The following is a 19,956-nucleotide window of genomic DNA, read 5'->3' as shown; positions in this document are numbered from 1 at the left end:
CCTTTGTCCTTTAAGACCTTTTAAGTTTCCTAATCTTTTAAAAACCTTAGGAACAGATTCTTAATTATTCTGGCTGATACTAAAGAGCCATATGCGGAACCACTGCTCCAGGTTGGGTTATGGCTGTATGTTCACTATAAAGACCACATCATTCTCTAAAGAAAAGGGAATAAGGTGTTAAAAATTATAGCAGAGAAGTGAGCATTTGTCCTGCGCAGATGGGTATAAATATACAGGGGCTAATCCTATGATCTACTGCTCATACAGATGGTAGGGATACAATAAAATACAATACGATATGATTTATTTTTGTAATTCCCAAAATCACACAGGGAGTGCCACAATGGGCTTTAATAACCATATTACTGAGAAAGGCGTCAGTTAATGCAGGGGTCTCAAACTTCAGTCCTGGCGGGCCATAGTCGCTGCAGATTTTCATTCTAACCCTTTTCTTAATTAGTAACCTGTTTTTGCCAATTAACTTCTTTTGAATTCATTTGACTTGACCTGCTCTTGAAGACTCAGACCCCTTAATTGAGATTTTTTTTTACTTAACTAGCTGCCAAACAATAATAAGATACAAAAAGAAGCCCAAACATGAGCAGCAAACTGTAACCATAATATAATATTTGAAAATACAGAAAGATGAAGGTCTCAGGAATGTTGATCTGCTCAGGTCCACAAAACATGTTAACATGTGCACCTAGAAAAGAGAAAAATTAACAATTTTGGAAATGTCTGCTATTGCACAATGAAACCAGCAACAAGCCATGGAATTAAAGAATGAGTTTAATTAACAACAAGAATCAGAGCCTAATTAAGTAACTGGTTGGAGTGAAACTGGTTGGAGTTTCAGACCCTGACTTAGTTGGTCTTCTGTTGGCTCACTCACTTCACATTTTATTTCTTTTTGGGTGCCATTTAAGGAAAGGAAGTAAGCAATTTGGAGGAAGAAATCTTAAAAAACAAGTCAATTAAAATGAAAGGAAAAAGAAATTAATTAGCAGCGAAAACTGGTCACCAGTTAAGAAAAAAGTTAGAATGAAAACCTGCAGCCACTGGGGCCCTCCAGGACTGAAGTTTGAGACCACCGACTTAATGGGTGATAAATCATCAAAATTTGGGGAAATGCTGATATTCATTGTTATACTTTTTTCTTGCGGTCTGCATGCAGATATACTGAAGTTGGAAGTCATAGTAGAGCATTAGTTTCAGTGTATTGCTGGAGTGGGCTGTGATTCTCTAAATTAAGCAAAACAGAACTTGAGAATCCAATCCTGACTACATTTTGTTATTTTAACATGTTGCACGGATTTACAATAACTGGACAATCAACAATGCTTTGCGATATTTACTTGTTTGCACAAAATTGAACAAAATCAGATGTTTACATCAATGAGATTAATGTTTGATGGGAAAATATGTGCTAGTATGTTTGATTAAATAATTCTACATAAGACAACACAATTATTAAATCCACAGTATCAAGTATTACAGCATATGGTTATGTTTTAATTTAAGTTTTGCAAAGATGACTGGACAATGTTCATGTTCTATATGAAGTAAAAATAAAATGGCATTATAGAGATTTTTTAATATATTAAAAAATATCCATTCAAAGTTTTAACATAGTTAAAACTAGTTTTAACATAGTGTAATCAATTGAATCCCCATGTATCTGATCTCACCATATACAGAATCACGTTTCTGCTGTTAATATTAATTTTGCTCTGTGCTGGGCTCCTATCAATAGGTAAATGTTCATCTGAAACCTGACACCGAGGTCTTAAGATTCCCAGACCTACACTTTCATCAAATGGAATTCCTGTAGCTTCAAACAAGTCAGGCACTGGTTTAAAAAAGCCTCCCTGGGGTATGAAAGAGTTAATGAATAAAACATGTTCCTTTCCCAGCATGAAGTGCAACGACTGAATTGTTGGGTGACAATTACCAGTTGTACATTGGAGCTTACACTGTGACTGGAATCAGAACTGTTTATTTTCTTCTTTGAGGTGGGAAGCAAAAAGTTAATATAACAGATTAGCAATAAAGATGTATTTCTAATAGAGCTCGGATGATATTTATGAGCTGAAGAAACTGCTTATACAGGGAAAAAAATGAAAAAGTAAAACCTAATGAATAAAACACCTTTTTTGTGCAAGCTTGTTTATAAAAGAACTTGCAATAAATATTTTACTTCATGGCTGTAACCTTCTAAAATTCCTTCCTCTGGTTCTATTCTGTTTTGTGTGGGGAATGGCTCACAAAAATAATATGAGGGTGAAAGTCATGGCACAAACAAAATAAATAGAAAATCCTACTGCTCAAAATGTATTCCAAATGTTCTGCTTTTATCATTAAGTCATTCATAAGTCAAGAATCTAATGCTAACAATGGAAACAAAAATTACAGCAACAGAAACCAAGCCCTCTGTTTGGATAAAAAGTATATAAACACCCATAGTAAGAATAATGTGAGAGGAATGCATTTTTTCAGAACAGCACAATTTGTCTGAGAAAAGAAAAACATGTTGGAAAAAGAGTCCTGAAAACAAATAGAGGAAACCTATCTATCTATCTATTGTGAGACTTGCCCGGACACCAGCAGTCGGAAACCATATCTTTATAAAGTTCACACGTTTATTAATCATTAATAAACACAGTCCCAAAACACCACACAATGCACAAAGCAATAATCACCCCAATAATCCTTCTCTTCCTCAGTCCTTGGCCGCCAATCTCCTCCTGGGAGCTTCGTCCTGCTCTCTCTCCCGACTCTAGCTCATCAACTGTTAGGAGGCGGAGCCTTTTATTCCCGTCCGGATGTGCCCCAGGAGGCTGGTGACGATCTTCCGGCAACACTTCCTGGTGTGGCGGAAGTGCTGCCCTTTGCCCTGGAAGCACTCTGGGCGTCCCTGGCAGGTTCATCCGCCATCTTGACTGGTGTGGCGGAAGTGACAATTCTCTAGGTCTGTTGAGGCTTAAGGCGCCCACTGGTGGTGGCCACGGGTCCAAATGGGTTAAAATCTTTTTGTCCCTTTCCCGTGGTCCTCTTTTTATCCAGGGCAGTTGCCCCCTCATGACCCGGAAGCTTTTTATGCCACCTTCCGGTCCTTTTAGGCATCCTGGCTGGGTAAGAACCCCAGCTGTCTGTGACACTATCTATCTATCTATCTATCTATCTATCTATCTATCTATCTATCTATCTATCTATCTATCTATCTATCTGATAAATTGGAGATATATTAAGAAAACAATAATAGGAAGATATAAATTCAGGCAAATTCGAATACAAGGTAATAGTGAAGAGCACAACAAACTCCTGAAGTCGCTCTGGGCCTTTCTATTCACACTTCTATCACTGGACTTGCTTTTTCACAAAGCCAAGTCTTTATCTTGTATTCGAGCACGAATCTCTCCGTGTTATCTCCCTCTGTGTGTCACTCTGGTTTCTTCTACTACTAGCCCTTTAATTACTCCCAACTCCACAAATTAGTATTATTCTCCAAACTCCACCTTCAAATAAGGATTGACTGTGAGATGGCCTTTAGACACTTCTGTCCTGGCCCCATAGATAGCTACTTCTTGGGTCAGGAGTAATTTCACAATTGCTGAAGGAACACAACATCTTAGCTCTCTCTACCACTCTTGGGTGTCCTATACCCTTGAGTCATTAGACAGCACCAAAGACACATACATCTCTTTCCAGTAGCTGATCAAACCACCAAACAAGCAAACCATTCAATATTGTGATGTTTACTCTTAATTAGTTTCTGTCTGTGTCCCTGTGTTCTTGTTGATTTCACTTTAAAGTAACAGCGAGGATCCACTGTACAAATTACATTCATCTATACTAATAAAAGGCAAAGCCCTCACTGACTGACTGACTCACTGACTGACTGACTGACTGACTCATCACTAATTCTTCAACTTCCCGTGTAGGTAGAAGGCTGAAATTTGGCAGGATCATTCCTTACAGCTTCCTTACAAAAGTTGGGCAGGTTTCATTTCGAAATTCTACGCATAATGGTCATAACTAGAAGCTATTTTTCTCCATTTACTGTAATGGAGTTGAGCTCGAAAGCCGTGGGGGGCGGAGTTTCGCGTGACATCATCACGCCTCTCACGTAATCACGCATTACGTAGAAAACCAGGAAGAGCTACAAAAAGCGCTGAAGAAAACATGCATTATATAATTAAGAAGGCAGCGAAACAATTAGAAGCGAGTGAGTGACATAAAAAACCATATTCAGTGGCTCACGTGAACTGATGCAGTTCGCAGACAAAAAGCAACAGTTCCAAAGAGTGCTGAACAAAAACCGAATTACACTGCTACGCTCAAATAGACAAATCGCACGCCGTGGCACAATAGTACAGGCTTCGCCTCTAGCGCTGACTTCTGAGGTTCGATTCCCGAGAGGGGATGCACTGAGTATGTACGCGCGCTTCTCGATTCATTTTAGCCTCGCATCCCCTTGGTTTGAGACGTATGAAAAATATGCGGTTAACGCAGAAAGACAGATCACCAATTGAAGCTTTATGAATAATGGATACTTTATTCGCGATCAATGATTGTTTTGGTAAAGCCATACTCAGTGTATTCATTAGATGAACGGTAAAAAAGTAAGAGCAAGGGGAGAGTAACTTATTAATGCATGCAGGCAAAACCACAGTAGCACGCGGGCTCGATGTACTGTAGTGCGCGTCAACTCGATGTGAATTGTGCGATCACATTCGAAAAAATATTTCTTTTCAAGTTCTATTTAGTCCATATGTGTCAAACTCAAGTCCCACGGGCCACATCTGGCCCGGGGTGTAATTATATCCGGCCCGTGAGATCATTTTATATACTGTATTATTGTTATTAATGGCCCGGGGATATGAAGCGCTGGTAACACGATAAACTACAGATCCCATAATGCAGCGCTTCAGCTGCCTTGCCGAACACTTACCGAGTTAATCAAGTCTAGCTTATGATGCTGCAAGTTATTGCGAAGCTAGCCCACACGGTGCCGAAGAGAAAAGGTGATTCTGAACATAGAGCCTTTAAAAACCGATGGGAGGCTGAGTATATGTTTACTGACATTGCCGGTAAACCCGTGTGTCTCATTTGTGGAGCTAATGTGGCTGTAATTACAGAATTTAATCTAAGACAGCACTATGAGACAAAACATCAAGATAACCTGAAAGACCTGAATGCAATGCACAAGATACAGAAAGCAGAAGAGTTAAAGAAGAATCTGACACTTCAGCAGACGTTTTACCGTGCAAAATCACAAAGTGATTTCAAGTGAAGCTACTTTTATGGGAGACACAAATGCACCAGTGCAACTTGCCCCACTTTCCCTTTGCCAAGTAATCTTGAACCAAATCGGCACAACGGTGTTCCCAAGTACGCACTTTGCTGATAAACTGAGCGCACTGCGCACTGAGTTCGCACGGCGCTTTGGTGACTTTTTGAAAATTATTTTCAGTTGTTTCGCAACCCATTTGCCGTCGATGTGGAAACTGCACCTGTGCAGATTCAGATGGAGGTGATTGAGCTGCAGTGTAATGGCACACTGAAGGCAAAGTACGATACTGCAGGGCCGCACAGTTTATTCACTCCATTCCCGCACAAATGCTCCAGCTCCGTCTACATGCGGCTCGAACCTTGTGCATGTTTGGTAGCACATATCTGTGTGAGAAGCTCTTCTCAGTCATGAAGACTAACAAAACAGCACACAGGAGTCGCCTCACTGATGAGCACCTGCAGTCCATCCTGAGAATCTCCACAACACAGAACCTCACACCAAACATAAACGAACTTGTTGCCAAAAAAAGATGCCAGGCGTCCAGCTCTGATAAAATGACATAAGAGCAAAGACAACTGAATGATTTGATTTGTTATTGCTGAAAAGAACACATTTTATTTATATTTCCAGGTTTTGTTATGCAGCATGTTCATATTTGAATTTGTATAATTTTGACAGGATATATTTTTATGGAGAGCAAAATCTTTTGGGATATTTAAAATTTAAGTTTATTTTTATATAAAATTACATAAGAGTAAAGAAATTTGAATGTTTGTTCTTTTAACGTTTACTTTATTTCTATCTTGTATAATTTAGACAGGATATATTTTTATGGAGAGCAAAATATTATAAGTTATTTAAGGTTTGAGTTGATTTATTCCGGAATAATATTCTGTCGACTAAATAAAAATTCCTTCTATTTAAAATTTAAATAGAACTTGAACAGATATGATAGTTCATAAAATCTACGCTGACTTGCACGTAAGAGCGGGAGTCATCCGTTTTAACAAGCAGCGTATTGCACTGATACGAAATAGCCTGCCCATTTAATTATTTAGGAATGGATAAATAAATTAAGATTTTGTACAAATAATGTTTTTCATTTTTCTTCATTCATGGATTCTGGCACCCTCAGCAACAGTTGCTCACACCCCAAAGACTGTATATATGTATATATATATATATATATATATATATATATATATATATATATATATATATATATATATATGTATGTGTGTGTGTGTGTATGTGTGTATATGTAGATATGTATATATATATGTGTATATATATGTATGTATGTATATATATATATATATGTATATATGTGTGTGTGTATATATATATGTGTATATGTGTATATGTATGGATATGTATATATATATATGTTTATATGTGTGTGTGTGTCTATATATATACAGTACAGGCCAAAAGTTTGGACACACCTCCTCATTCAATGTGTTTTCTTTACTTTCATGAACATTTACATTGGTAGATTCTCACTGAAGGCATCAAAACTACTTGGTGAAATAGCCCTTACACAGCCTGGAGGTGTGTTTGGGGTCATTGTCCTGTTGAAAAATAAATGATCGTCCAACTAACCTGACTTCTGCACAACACAACTGCTGGTCCCAAACCCATTGATAAAGCAAGAAATTCCACTAAATAACCCTGATAAGGCACACCTGTGAAGTGAAAACCATTGCAGGTGACTACCTGTTGAAGCTCATCGAGAGAATGCCTAGAGTGTGCAAAGCAGTAATCAGAGCAAAGGGTGGCTATTTTGAAGAAACTAGAATATAAAACATGTTTTCAGTTATTTCACCTTTTTTTGTTAAGTACATAACTCCACATGTGTTCATTCACAGTTTTGATGCCTTTAGTCATGAAAATAAAGAAAACGCATTGAATGAGGAGGTGTGTCCAAACTTTTGGCCTGTACTGTATATATATGACAGCAACACTCATCACTCACAACAGTGACAAAACAATTACATTGACAATCATGTTACGTTATTTTCAAAATGTTTCCTTTTCTTTTTCATTACTTCTTTAACACACTACTTCTCCACTGCGAAGTGCGGGTATTTTGCTAGTAATTTTATAAACTTCAAACATTTCACCATTTTCAACCTCTGTTTGCTTTAACTGAAAAAGGTTTAACTCCTTCAGTCTTTTCTCATGAAGTCAGCTCAGTCACTTCTCCCTGGACTATCTGTAGTGCATCTATGTCTTTTTTATACCCTGATGATATGCTTCAGCCAGGATTTATTTCATGGCTTAAGCATTTTTTCCTATTTTTATAAATTATTATTTATGCTTTTGTTTATTTTTTTTTATTATGCATTTTTTACCTTTGCTGTTATTCAGCCATTCTTTTTGATTAGGTACTGGTTTGCTACTCAACTCCTTCTGTGTGTTTTTTGCTCCTTGTGGCTTCCTTTGTTTTTCCAAAATAAATTTTTCATTTATAAAGATTATTTTCCCATTTTGCTTTAGCCAGATTTTGACAGCTCCTTTTGTTCACTTAAATTTTTTTGCTCAGATCAGATTTGCCTGTGTTGATGGTTCATTTCATAAGTAAAAGTTACCAATATCTAACTGTAACGTGAACACAGTCATCTTCCGAAATGGCTCACACGCACACTTTTATACGTTTGTGGAGAGTAATCTGCTTCACCAGCAACAAAAAACTTCAAATACTGTATGTGAGATGATTCATGGTATTAAAACTGAGAAAATGAATGCGCTATTAGCTAGGATATGTATCATATTTTGTTCAGGAGATCATCAAAGAACTCATTGGCTTTACAGGACGAGAAGGCAAAAATAAACCCACATGGCTAGCTTTTGCTGGTGCTGCTGCACCAAGAAATGTGTGTCTATGAGAAAACAGCCAGCAATGGTGGGACCATGACTGTTGTCACAGCTCTACTTTATTGTTGTTTTGCTGTGCTGCTGTTACTGGATGATGATGGCAGTACTCAGTCCATGTGTTTACAGTATGTCGCATGGCCATGAACTGCATATGTATCCAATCTAGGACCACATATGAAAGTGACCACATTAAGGTAAAAAATTTGAGTCACTTCAGATTGGGTATGTGAACGTAGCCCTAGTTATAGTTTTAGGACGTTTAACTATATTGGTCAGTTCCCCAGCTACTTTCATTTCATTGATAAACTCCTTGATTGATGACATATTGTATATATTCAGTTTGATTATACTCTTTGTTTTCTTTTTTCCTTTTTGTAACATTTTGTTGAATTTATTAAAATCAAATAACATTCCATACAAGTGAGTGAAGTTTTACAAAACTAGGTTTGAAACAAATCAACCCCCATCCATGAGAAAGAGAGCTAGGCCAATAGCATAAAACTTTAATAGTGAGAAAAATAAATAAAAGAATAAGTAGAGTAAAAGAGGGGAGAGAACCCGCTTCCTCGATTTAAATGCTTATTCTAAAATGTTATTGATTAGATCCTACCAGATTTTGAAAAAGGTTTTGTACAGCTCTTTGTTTTCTATGACCTGGGGTCATCATTAGGTCACTGCTGTGGGACCACCCTCAGTCTTTTTGTTTCAGGCTGGGTAGTAGTCCCATAGAGGTTCATTGATTGTGGTGCTGTGCATTTCGTATCGTGGGTATTGTTTTCTTCGGATTTTTCCTGGTATACTGAATTTTGGTTTCTAGTTTTTTAACTTTAGATAATATATTGGACTTGTTTGCCATCGATTGCCTTTTTTAGACAGATCCTTATAACTTATTTTACCTTTCTATTTTTGTTTATTTAATTAATCTCTTCAATTACAATAATTATCTGTGATGAAGCCAGAGGTTTACGCACATCCTCTCCCCAGAAAGGCATTTTTTGTGTATTCTTTCTAATTTTTAGTCTTTAGACTTCCCATTTTAGGCCACTGAAGGCTTAAAATCCTGCTTCTTGAGGTTTGGGGCCTGGTTGTCCTATTTTTGGGTTAATCTTAGTGAAGTCCTGGTTTGGCTGATGGTATTTGTGGGCCTGCTCACTCCTTTCACCATTTTGGGTAGCTGCATCATTACACCTGGATACCAAAACAATGGTCTAGGTGAAGCCTTAGTATTGTGTTATATAGCTTAGGTATTACCCTCTTTTGACTTGTGTACCTGACATTCTGTTCACCTTCTTAATGTCTTCTGTACACTGTCTGGTTGTAAGCCTATGTGTAATTCTGTACTTGTCCTAGACAGCTTCAAAAGAAAAACACTTACAATCCTGGCCATGATCTATCTATCTATCTATCTATCTATCTATCTATCTATTCTATTCTTTCTTTCTAGAGTATTGTGCCTGTCGCATCTAGCCGTCGGGCTATATACAAGACGATAAAATCGTAGGATATAAGTTACTTAATGTGTACGACAGCAAAATCCTCAGAATCCAAGACCTGTAAACCTTTGCACATTATATTAATATCATTCCATCAAGGAAAAAGTTTAAAAGCTGTTGCATAAAAAAACAAATAAACTACATCTGCTAACCAAATTGCTTAAAATGTATCGAATGTGTAGATCTTATTTGTATGTACAGTATTTTCAAATTGTCAAAATATTCACCATACCTGTTTTACAATTTTAAATCCTATAATTCTACACATATTCTAGGAGGAGTACCATACAAAACTTCTTTAACCTGACTGCCAAATGTTGCTTCAGACTATGCTGCTTTTAGTGTTACAATTTATTTTTCAAATCTTCGCATCATTAAACATTTGTGATGTGAGTTTGACTGGCGACATGAATTGCTTTCATCTGGATGCTGCTCAGCATTCTCTGGCTCTGCTGTTGTCGAGAAGTGAAAACCAAATGGTAAGATTTAAACTTTGTCGCTTGGCAGGGAAACTCTCGCTTTCTAAGGTTTCAAACATAGTTTGAGGGTTTTGATTCTGATATTTTTAAAAGGAAAGGGGAAATCACTTTATATATAATATATATAATTTGATTCCTTGTTCCTTTTACCAGTCCTGTTTTAAAACTTTACAGTTTACAGTTCAATAAAGGTCAATCACTTGTGCAGAGTTCCCATTTAGCAAAGGTTAAAGTGAACTTGCTAAAGATTTTTTTTGTGTAAAAAGTTTACGGTTTTATTGTGATTGCTTGCCTGTGCATAATGGCTGTAGCATTTTGGTTGAAATATTCTATAATGTGTGTGTGTGTGTGTGTGTGTGCGCGTGTGTGTGCGTGTGGGTGGGTGGCTTTGTTTGGATTTTGCCTCCCTCTGAGTCATGGGCAATTTCAAGCATGTGTGCCTCAGTTGTGGCCTATTGTAGTTGCATCTTCATCTGTTAACAGTTATTCCTTTTCTCCTTCACATTCTGTAGATTCTAGTTCACTGCTAGGCAGGCCAAATGAGTTAATATGCTGAAAGAGTTATATTGTTCTGCAAAAGCCTTAATTTAATGTCACGTCATCAAAATATTTTATGATGAGCTGAACAAATGCTTCACTATATAACATACAAATAGGACTGTTGTCTTAAAAAGTAAGGTGCTCGTACCCCAGGTGGTCTCTGCATGGACTTTGCACGTGAGGTCCATGTGGGTTTCCTTTAGTTTCCTCCTACTTTCCAAAGACATGCGGGTTAGGTCTTTATGCTAAATCATTCCCTGATTTTTATGTGTGTTTGTGTGTATGTGTGTCTTCCCTGTGCAGGGGTTTCCTGTGCTTGTTACTTGCTGGGATTCTCTCCAGTGACCATGCCATGGAAAACCAGGTTTACAGGACAGATAGATCAACGTATACTATGATTTTACCTGTCCAAACCAGTTCTCACTTGCACATCGGCAATTGTTAAAACAAATAGAGAAATACTAACTACAGGTTAGCTCAGTGCTTCAGATTTAGCTGGAGGGAGGTTATTTCAACTTGTATATTTTGTTTTCAGTATTTTTCTCATTTACATTCCCGAAAGGCACTGCTGTCGGCAAACTGATCCTCAATAGTTAGTACAAGGGATTGAGGCAGTTGTATACATGGCTGCGGCTTATGCCTGCATGTACAAACAGTGGTGTGGCAGTCTGAGGAAATCGCACATCGCACATACCCCTGTTGCAAAATATTTAAAAACATAAATGTGGTACATGTCTCTTGGATAAAGCAAATAAATAGCATAAAATACTCCAACTTTCAAATAAGTTGACTAAATCGCTCCTGAATATTATGCTATTTGTACATTTCCTAATATATTAAAATAAGAAAGTGCTTATTTGGCCACAGTTAAAATATGTAAATGGGCAAACTTCAAAACAGTTTTTTCTGTCATTTAAATATCATTAATAGTATTTGTTTCCTTTATTGATGATGACTAACTTATAAAACTGTTTTCAATCTCCTACTGTAGTCCTCTTGGAGTTATGGGGTGAATTGGAGCCCACATTACAGAGATCATCATGCAGAAAATATGCAGTACCTGCTCTGCTACAGGTTTTAACCACAAGGTTTAGAAAATGGATGGATGCACGAATGGGTTGTGGATGGACAGATGGATGGATGGGCGGATGCATCATTGAAATATGCAATGCAATTTTCTGTTCACTTTATTGTTCTAATATCCAGAGTAGGTAAAATGTCAACACCAAAAAAGCCTGCATGTGACTTATGGACAGTTGAAACTTTCTGTAACTTTATGCCAATTTCCACACCGAACAGGGCCAGATTGAGACCTTTAGAGGCCCTAAGCACTCAAAAGATTTTGGTGCCCCCATATATATGTAATTCAAAATATCCATCCATCCATTATCCAACCTGCTATATCCTAACTGCAGGGTCACGGGAGTCTGCTGGAGCCAATCCCAGCCAACACAGGGCGCAAGGCAGGAAACAAACCCTGGGGAGGGCAACAGCCCACCGCAGGGCACGCGCACACACTCTCACACACAGACACACACACACACACACCAAGCACACAACAGGGACAATTTAGAATCGCCAATGCACCTAACCTGCATGTCTTTGGACTGTGGGAGGAAACTGGAGCACCAGAGGAAACCCAAATATAAACAATAATAAACTGTAAAATAAAATTTTATTTTTTGAAATGAAACAAAACTTACAGTATATGGAAAATACTTTTTTCTACTTTATTTTGGTATATGTCCACTTTTTTATATTTGAAAAGTTTTCTCTTACTTTTTCTAATTGCATTTTTGATCAGATTCTCAAAACTAATCTTGTGTAACACATCTGCTTCTATACTTAGTAGAGATGTAGAGATGAGATATCCAGCCAGCCTCTATTATAACTATTTTATTATTATTATTATTACAATTATTATTATTATTGCAATTTTTATTGTATTCTGTATATGTCATTTTTTTCAGGTTTTGTGGAACCTGCACCATTTGTAGTTTTGCATCATATGGTCCATGATAAATCTGTCAATGGAAACTTTTTGTGGTGCCCCCTCCCATTCTCTAAGCATGTGCTTATTTTAGTTAATGGCTAAACCAGTCCTGACGCCAAGTTTGTGTTTTGTAAATCTCAACTTTTGCCAAACAAATGGTGTGCACACTTTTCTGGACATTAGCAAGTTTTTTTTTTCTTGAGGCATCAGGAGATGACACTTTTTTTTTAAGGAGAATACGAAAGAGCAGTACATGGACAGGTGTGAACTTGTAAATCCTTAACTTTCAAAAATTAGAATGTTTCGAATGAAAATGAAAAGCCATAGTCAGGAACATAAGGTCAATGGAAATAAACACTAACTAAAAGTTGCCTTCTGAAGCTAAATACATATAAGAATTTCTTTTTACTTCAATCTGAATTTACCAAAGCTAAGATTCAGACTGGTTTGTGCCACCATCTTAAGTAACTTTATTTTATTGACACTAAAAGCAATGAGCAACACCCACATGATATACACTCCCATGTTCCTGGCAAAAGGAATCCTGGCCAACAACAATATGGACATCTATCAAATACACAAACTTTTGGAGGCCATTTAAAGAAGAAACTAGAAAATGGTGGCAGTAGGCATGGTGACATAATGATAAAGATTCATAATCTGATACAGTACTATAAAAATGCACACAAATAATTCTAAAAATCCAAGATTCATATCAGATTATCTAATTTTGGATATTATAAGCGAATATTTAATCTTGTGATCACTCCAGTGAACAATATAATAGAAAGGGGTTCGAGATAAAAACCTCTGACACCTCTTATCTATACACATCTTCATATAGTCAAGGAGAATAGCACTTCTGTTTACTTCATTGTTCTGTTGTTCGGAGTAGCTAACATGGCTCCTGACTCATGAAGTAATATTAATATTCATTCTATGTCCTGGTTCACTTTTCTTCTTTGTTAATCTCTTGTGTTTTGGCAATTGGAATTGGCCAGCCTATATAAGTTCTATAAAGTTTTGCTTGCTGAGTTTTGTCTTTATTGATTTTTTTCAACTTTACAGGTTGCTGGGGATGCAGGCTGCTTGTTTACTTGTGCCAGGATGCAATATCAGGGTCGTCGGTTTCTTTAAAAATGTGAGCAACTTATTTGAATCTCAATGGAACCTTGTTCAAAAAGGAAATGCAAAAAAGAAACCTTAATACTAAATGAAGCACAATATCAGACAGTTATTTAATTTGAGTTTTCTGTTACCCCCTCAAGCCCATCAATTGCTTGATTTAAGAGTTTCTGACCCATGTCTGTTTATAGATTTTCATAACATTGACCCATTTCTCGGCCACCTAGTTAATGAAACATTAGTTTCTGTTTTTTTTTTAGCCATTTTGATCGTTCCATCTAAGGTTAGATCAGAATGGTTATTTATTAGCTGTTGTGTAACACAGGACAAATCACTAGGAGGAGATGAGAGGAAAGGTGAAAGAAAAATGAAACAAAGAGAATCTGAAGTCTAAGCCAGGCTAGGTTTGGTAACAAGATAAGCAACATTCACTAATATCAAACCAAAACTCTACAATTTTAAAAAATAAAGATGAGAAACTGGTTCTTCAGAGCGAGGTCATAGGGGAAGCATTTTTGGTTCCCAAAAGAACCATTCACATGAAGGTTCCAGGAAGAACATTTATTTATTTAGGTCTACAACAGGCACCATAAATAACCATGAATTGAACATAATCAGATTTGTGAAACATCAAAGTGTTTTATGATTTAAACAAACTCCTGCTATATATAATAACACAGGCTGAGTTCAGGCTTTCTTGATCGATTGTATTCTGTTAGGTAGCTTATTATACACTGACGATTTCAGTTTTTTACCACATGTTAAGAACCTTTTTGAAGACCAATTTTATATGAAAAGAAGACTTCAAAGAATGAAGTGATTATTTGTCAAACAATGGTTTCATGAAGAACCACATATTAAAGAGTCATTATTGTTAAGAGTGTAAGGCAAAAGTGTTCAGAAATAGAGAAAAAGTCTAATGAACTTGATAACCAAATTCCTGCACAGGACATGGAAGTAGATTGTGTTTAACTTATGTCAAATCTAGGATGCCAGAAACTGCCTTCTGAAGTACACAGAGAATGATAATACAACTTATTAAATGACTGGTAACAGACATAATAACTGTAAACTATCTGACCACGACCATGAAAAACATGCACACAATTGTAGTGTCTATGGTAAATAAAGGTTCTAAGATAGTGTTAAAAGGATGTCATTATCAAAAATGCAAAACAAAAGCTTGAAATGTAAGTAACTGACATTAAGAAGAAGACACAAATGATTATGAGTGGAAAAATATTTCATGGTATTAACCAGGGTGAGGCAGAGAAAAAAAAAATGGAACAATACCAAAAGAATTATTAGACTGGTTCAAGACCTGTTACACATACGTCTTTAGAAATCAGTTTCCTTAAACTAATGGTAGAAGATGGGCACCCAGTCGATAGATATTAATTAGAGTCAGAAAGCAAAAGTTCAAAACTGTTTTGCAAAAAAATGATCATTCACCAAACAAAAAGATTTCAACCATTAGTAGAGCACATAGCACACTCTAAATAAGACGATATTACACTTACACATAAGCATACAGAAATGCCTTTACCGAAGAGCGGCATCACAGCAATCAAAACTTAATATGGGCCTGATGACACCATGAGTACAGAACACCAGTCCGGTAAAAATAATAAATAAATCATAAAAAATAATTAATTGAGCAAAACATTTTTATTTCTGATTACTTTGTTGTACATAATCAGTGTTTTGTTAGATAGATGTTTCTTAATCAGTCACATGACGCTACAGAATTTATTTTTTTTTTTTATGGATATGCCTTAAGTGCTTGAGTGGGGCTTTGTTTTGAGAACTTCCTCCATGTTACCCACCACTATACTCCCTTTTCTCACTCTCAGTTATACCCTTTCACTTTTATTGCAGCAGGCCCACTATCAGACCACGTTAGACCCAATTCTTCCTTTCACTCCATGCAGCTCAACATTTTGTATTGTAAACTGGATTTGTAAGTGACCCTGAATGTTGATATTTGCTTTAAAAGAGATAATGAAAAATCATGAAAGGTTGTAGACCCAAATTCATAAATGTCAGAATCTGGGTTAATAGCATGTTTTGTGCTGTTATGGGTGTCTTTTCATTGTTAATTGTATCATTTTTAATAATAATTTATTTCAATTTTGTCACTTATTATCATTTTGTGCCAGTATTTTGCTTCAGCCTTTACTGAAATCTAGGATTTCTTTTATTACTTTCACAGAGTGGATTTTGTGACTGGGAAAGCTAGAGGGTTTCCTAAGAGATCAAACAGAAAATTAGAGTCACAATTGGTACACAGATTAGGAAACAATCTGGTATTGAGGTCAAATCAACAAGAAAAATTCTTGGTCAAAAGATACAAAGCAAAATGTATTTTTTTCCAAATCTAACAAAAGGTCACCTTTCAAAAAAAGATTTATTTTGAAAAACATATGTAAGCTACACAAAAATATATCCCAAAGCCAGACTGGAACGCACAATGTGCCATAAACAAGTCAGTAAAACGACATCATGTGTGATGATAAGGCGAAACCACGTGATAGCAATAGCCTTGTTGCCACCAACAATACGGCTGCCATCACATCATCAGGACACAAAATGGAGGCACCAGCAAGACAAAATACCATCACAAAATGTTGCCAAGTGAAGCCATCAAAAGAAAGATATGGCAAAATGTTAAATGATTTAAACTTCGTACAATATTGGTGAGTATTCTATTTAATTTCAAAAGTAATAATCCTCTTTACAAATCCTTTGGAGTCTTATATTCTGTGTACTGTATTTCTCTTTCAAACAAATTCACTCAAACAAAAAAACATGCCCTAAAATAATATGTGTGATCCTAATTTCACTTTTATGTTCAGTATGCTAGAACTAGCATCCAATTTCCATACCTGCTTTTTCAAGAGGACTTGCAGAACCTGAGGCCAACTGTTCTAGCATCAACGATAAGCAACAAACTAGCTCTGGACATTATGGCATCTAGCACAGGATGCTCTCCCATGCTGTACAAATGTAGAGTTTCCAATTAACCTAATATACACAACTTTATAAGGTAAAAGGAAAACTGAGAATTCAGAAAACCAACATAAAAATTGTGATACAGCCACAATTTAAACCCAGGGACCTGAAGCTATGAGTTGGCACCTCTAACCACTGTGCCACCTGCTATTACATAACTCTGTTTAAAGGATTTCCATTTCAAACTATTTGTGTCCCATTCTACATTCCATTAAAGATTTGTAACCATGTTCTGGGCAGCTATTAATTGTTGGGGCAGGCAAGAATGAGAAAGGTGAATGTTGTTGTTTTAAAGTATTAAAACTAGTCTCCACTAATAAATGACTTTTCACTAGATGCATGGCAGTTGCTCTGTGTCTAAATGAGGAAAGATTTCTGGCTGCTTTTGCAGATTCTGTGCTTTTTTTAAAATTTAGTCTAGTAATTTTTACTTTCAGCTGGAACTGCAGCTGATGAATTTTACAGCCATCTTTAAACATAAAACCTTGCACCTGGCGGCCTCCTTTATTGTATTCAATGATTATAATTTAATAAAATGCAATCAAAATGCTTTCAGAATGTTTCATTTCCATCCAGAGGGAATAACACCTTGAATAGTTGTTATTCCACTATTATAGGAATGGCATGTTAACATGTCAGTAACTCTGACCATGACTCTGGTATACCACTTCCTTTGTACATATATGCCCTGCGAATTGTGACAGTTGTTTATTGTTAGTCAGACAGAATCAATGGAGACAATTTAAAGGCCTAGTGTAATTTAGAACAATCTGACCTAGAGATTCAGATTTTGATCATATTTAATAATCAATACTAGACCCTCTTAGGTCAATTAATCTCTCTCTCTCTCTCTCTCTCTCTCTCTCTCTATATATATATATATATATATATATATATATATATATATATATATATATATATATATATATATATATATATATATATATATATATTCATTGCATTCGTAGTCTGAGTCCGGACCTTTTTGTATGGGTGGTTAAACAACCAGAACATAGAAGGTTGATATTGTACATAGTTCACGATATTATTTCTTTTCACCTGTCCTGTTCTGTACAATGCTTAAAATGTTCAGTTAATTCCATGGATCACAGAAATGTGCATCCCACAAATATCAATGCTGCAAGTGTCTCTCTCTCTATATATATATATATATAATCCAACGTCTGTCTGTCTGTCCACTTTTCATGAGAGAACTACTTAATGGATTTAGATTGGGTTTTTTTCTATTATTTTCTTGAACATTCCGGTTGATTTTGTGACTTCTCTCATCACGCTAACAGTCATAGTTTGCTTGCAGGAGTGATATATTTGCGCTAATCTGAGACAGAGGCTGCGGGCCAAGGGGAGGGAGAAGCGTTACATCAGGAGTGGGGACTGTCCTGTTTCTCTTCTATGTGGGTTGAGCCGCGGGGGGCAACTAATATGAAATAAGTTAAAGTAAACAACGATTCAGTGTTCATCTGTTCATCGATTAATCTGTTACTCAGGAATTCAAACAGCATTGTTAGGGATAAAATAAAAAAAAGGACACAGGGAAAAGTTTAATAAGAAACACAACAAAACAACAGTGCTCAAAAACAACGTCCACACTAAGAATCATTGTGGCTTGAAGAATCAGCTTTACTTAAGCTTGAGCCAGAGGAGGTCCCTGCTAAATTGGTGCTCCTAGATTGTGGTAAAGCAAGTTCAGGGGTGGTTTTATTGTGTTAAAATATATAAAAGGGTTTAATTGACCCTTTATATATATATATATTTATATATATATGCAAAATATAATTCAAGGTGACACTCAGTGTTTCGCTTCCCAAAAAAATCACAAAGCAAATGGCGTTTGACTTCTAGTGAAACAAATTTCATTGACACAAGAAGAAAGGTATTTACTTCTTGTCTGGAAGAATTTACTTGCATTAAATGCATATGCCATGTCATTTGGTGTTTAAATAAAAATCTCTAGTGAATCAAACCACTGACCAACCCAGAGGCGCTTCTCTATAAATGTTGATAATATAAGGGGAGCTAGCTGAGTTTAGAATTTCTTATAAAATTCGGCAGGTTAGCCATCAGGGCCTGCTGCTTTCCCACTCTGCAGTGAGTTTATAGCATCTTGTAATCCTGATAGTGTCAGAGGTTTATCCAATTCCTCTGCACTAAGAGTATCTACTTGTGGTATCTATAATACATCCAGAAATGAATTCGATTGCATCTTGTCTTCTTTAATCTCAGTATATAAGGGCTTATAGTAGTCTCTAAATGTGTGCTTGATTTAAGTATGAGTTGTTCAGTTTATTTAGTTGCTAAGAGGTTGAGCTCTGAATGTAGAGCCTGCCTTTTCCTATGATGTGCCTCACTTGGACACCTGCCATTTTCTTAATCTATTCTAGTAATTTCATTGATTAGCTCTGATACCTTCTTGGTTTCTAATTTATTTCTGTGGGAAAGATATGAGATAATCTGTCCTCTTAAGAAGGCCTTCAGGGTTTCCCAGAGTGTTTCTGCAGAAACCTCTGAGGATGTTTTTGTCTCTAAAAAAAATTGATTTGCTAAATTCTGTACAGTTCTTCTCTGCTAATAAAAGTGGATTAAGACACCATCTGCAAGATAAGTATGTCGGACATACTGATTTTAGCTCAGAAATCAAGCGGGCATGGTCAGAAATAACAATAGCGTTGTACTTACAAGATTTAATCGTAGGCAAGAAGTTGTTATCTACAAAGAAATACTCAATTCTTGAGTAGCAATGATGCACTGGTGAGTAGAAGGAATATGCTCTTGAGTTTGGGTTTAAAAATCTGCAGGGGTCTGATACTTTGTGGTCAGTTACAAACTGTGTAATTGTCCTTGCAGTGTTAGATATCATCACCCCTATGGCAGGAGACGTATCTAGATCAGAGGTGCTTCTCAAAGGCAAGGCAGTATTTCCAGGCTGCTTTGAAGAAAAAAAAAAAAGTCCAAAGTGCACAAGGGCAAGTCCTGGGAGGAGTGGAGGTGCGAGACAAGAAATGAGAATTATTTGGTGTGCTTTGCTTTGTAATATAAGGGGATCCAAACCCATTAAAGGTATTTTGATGAATAAAAGACCATAAATTGAACTATCTCAAAAACTTTTAACATTCCCCGAAATCT

General features: G+C 36.4%; 1 protein-coding gene across 1 annotated transcript in view; it reads right to left on the bottom strand.

Annotated features, from left to right (window-relative positions):
• The window catches only part of LOC120525823 (EMILIN-1-like), a 195,986-nt gene that overhangs the window by 45,812 nt on the left and 130,218 nt on the right, over positions 1-19,956 (bottom strand). The gene's annotated exons all lie outside the window — the stretch shown is intronic.

This window comes from Polypterus senegalus, chromosome 3 (assembly GCF_016835505.1).
Source record: "Polypterus senegalus isolate Bchr_013 chromosome 3, ASM1683550v1, whole genome shotgun sequence".
NCBI classification, from domain to species: Eukaryota; Metazoa; Chordata; class Cladistia; order Polypteriformes; family Polypteridae; genus Polypterus; species Polypterus senegalus.
Note: the sequence above shows the minus strand (reverse complement) of the source record. Positions and strands in the feature narration are given on the sequence as shown.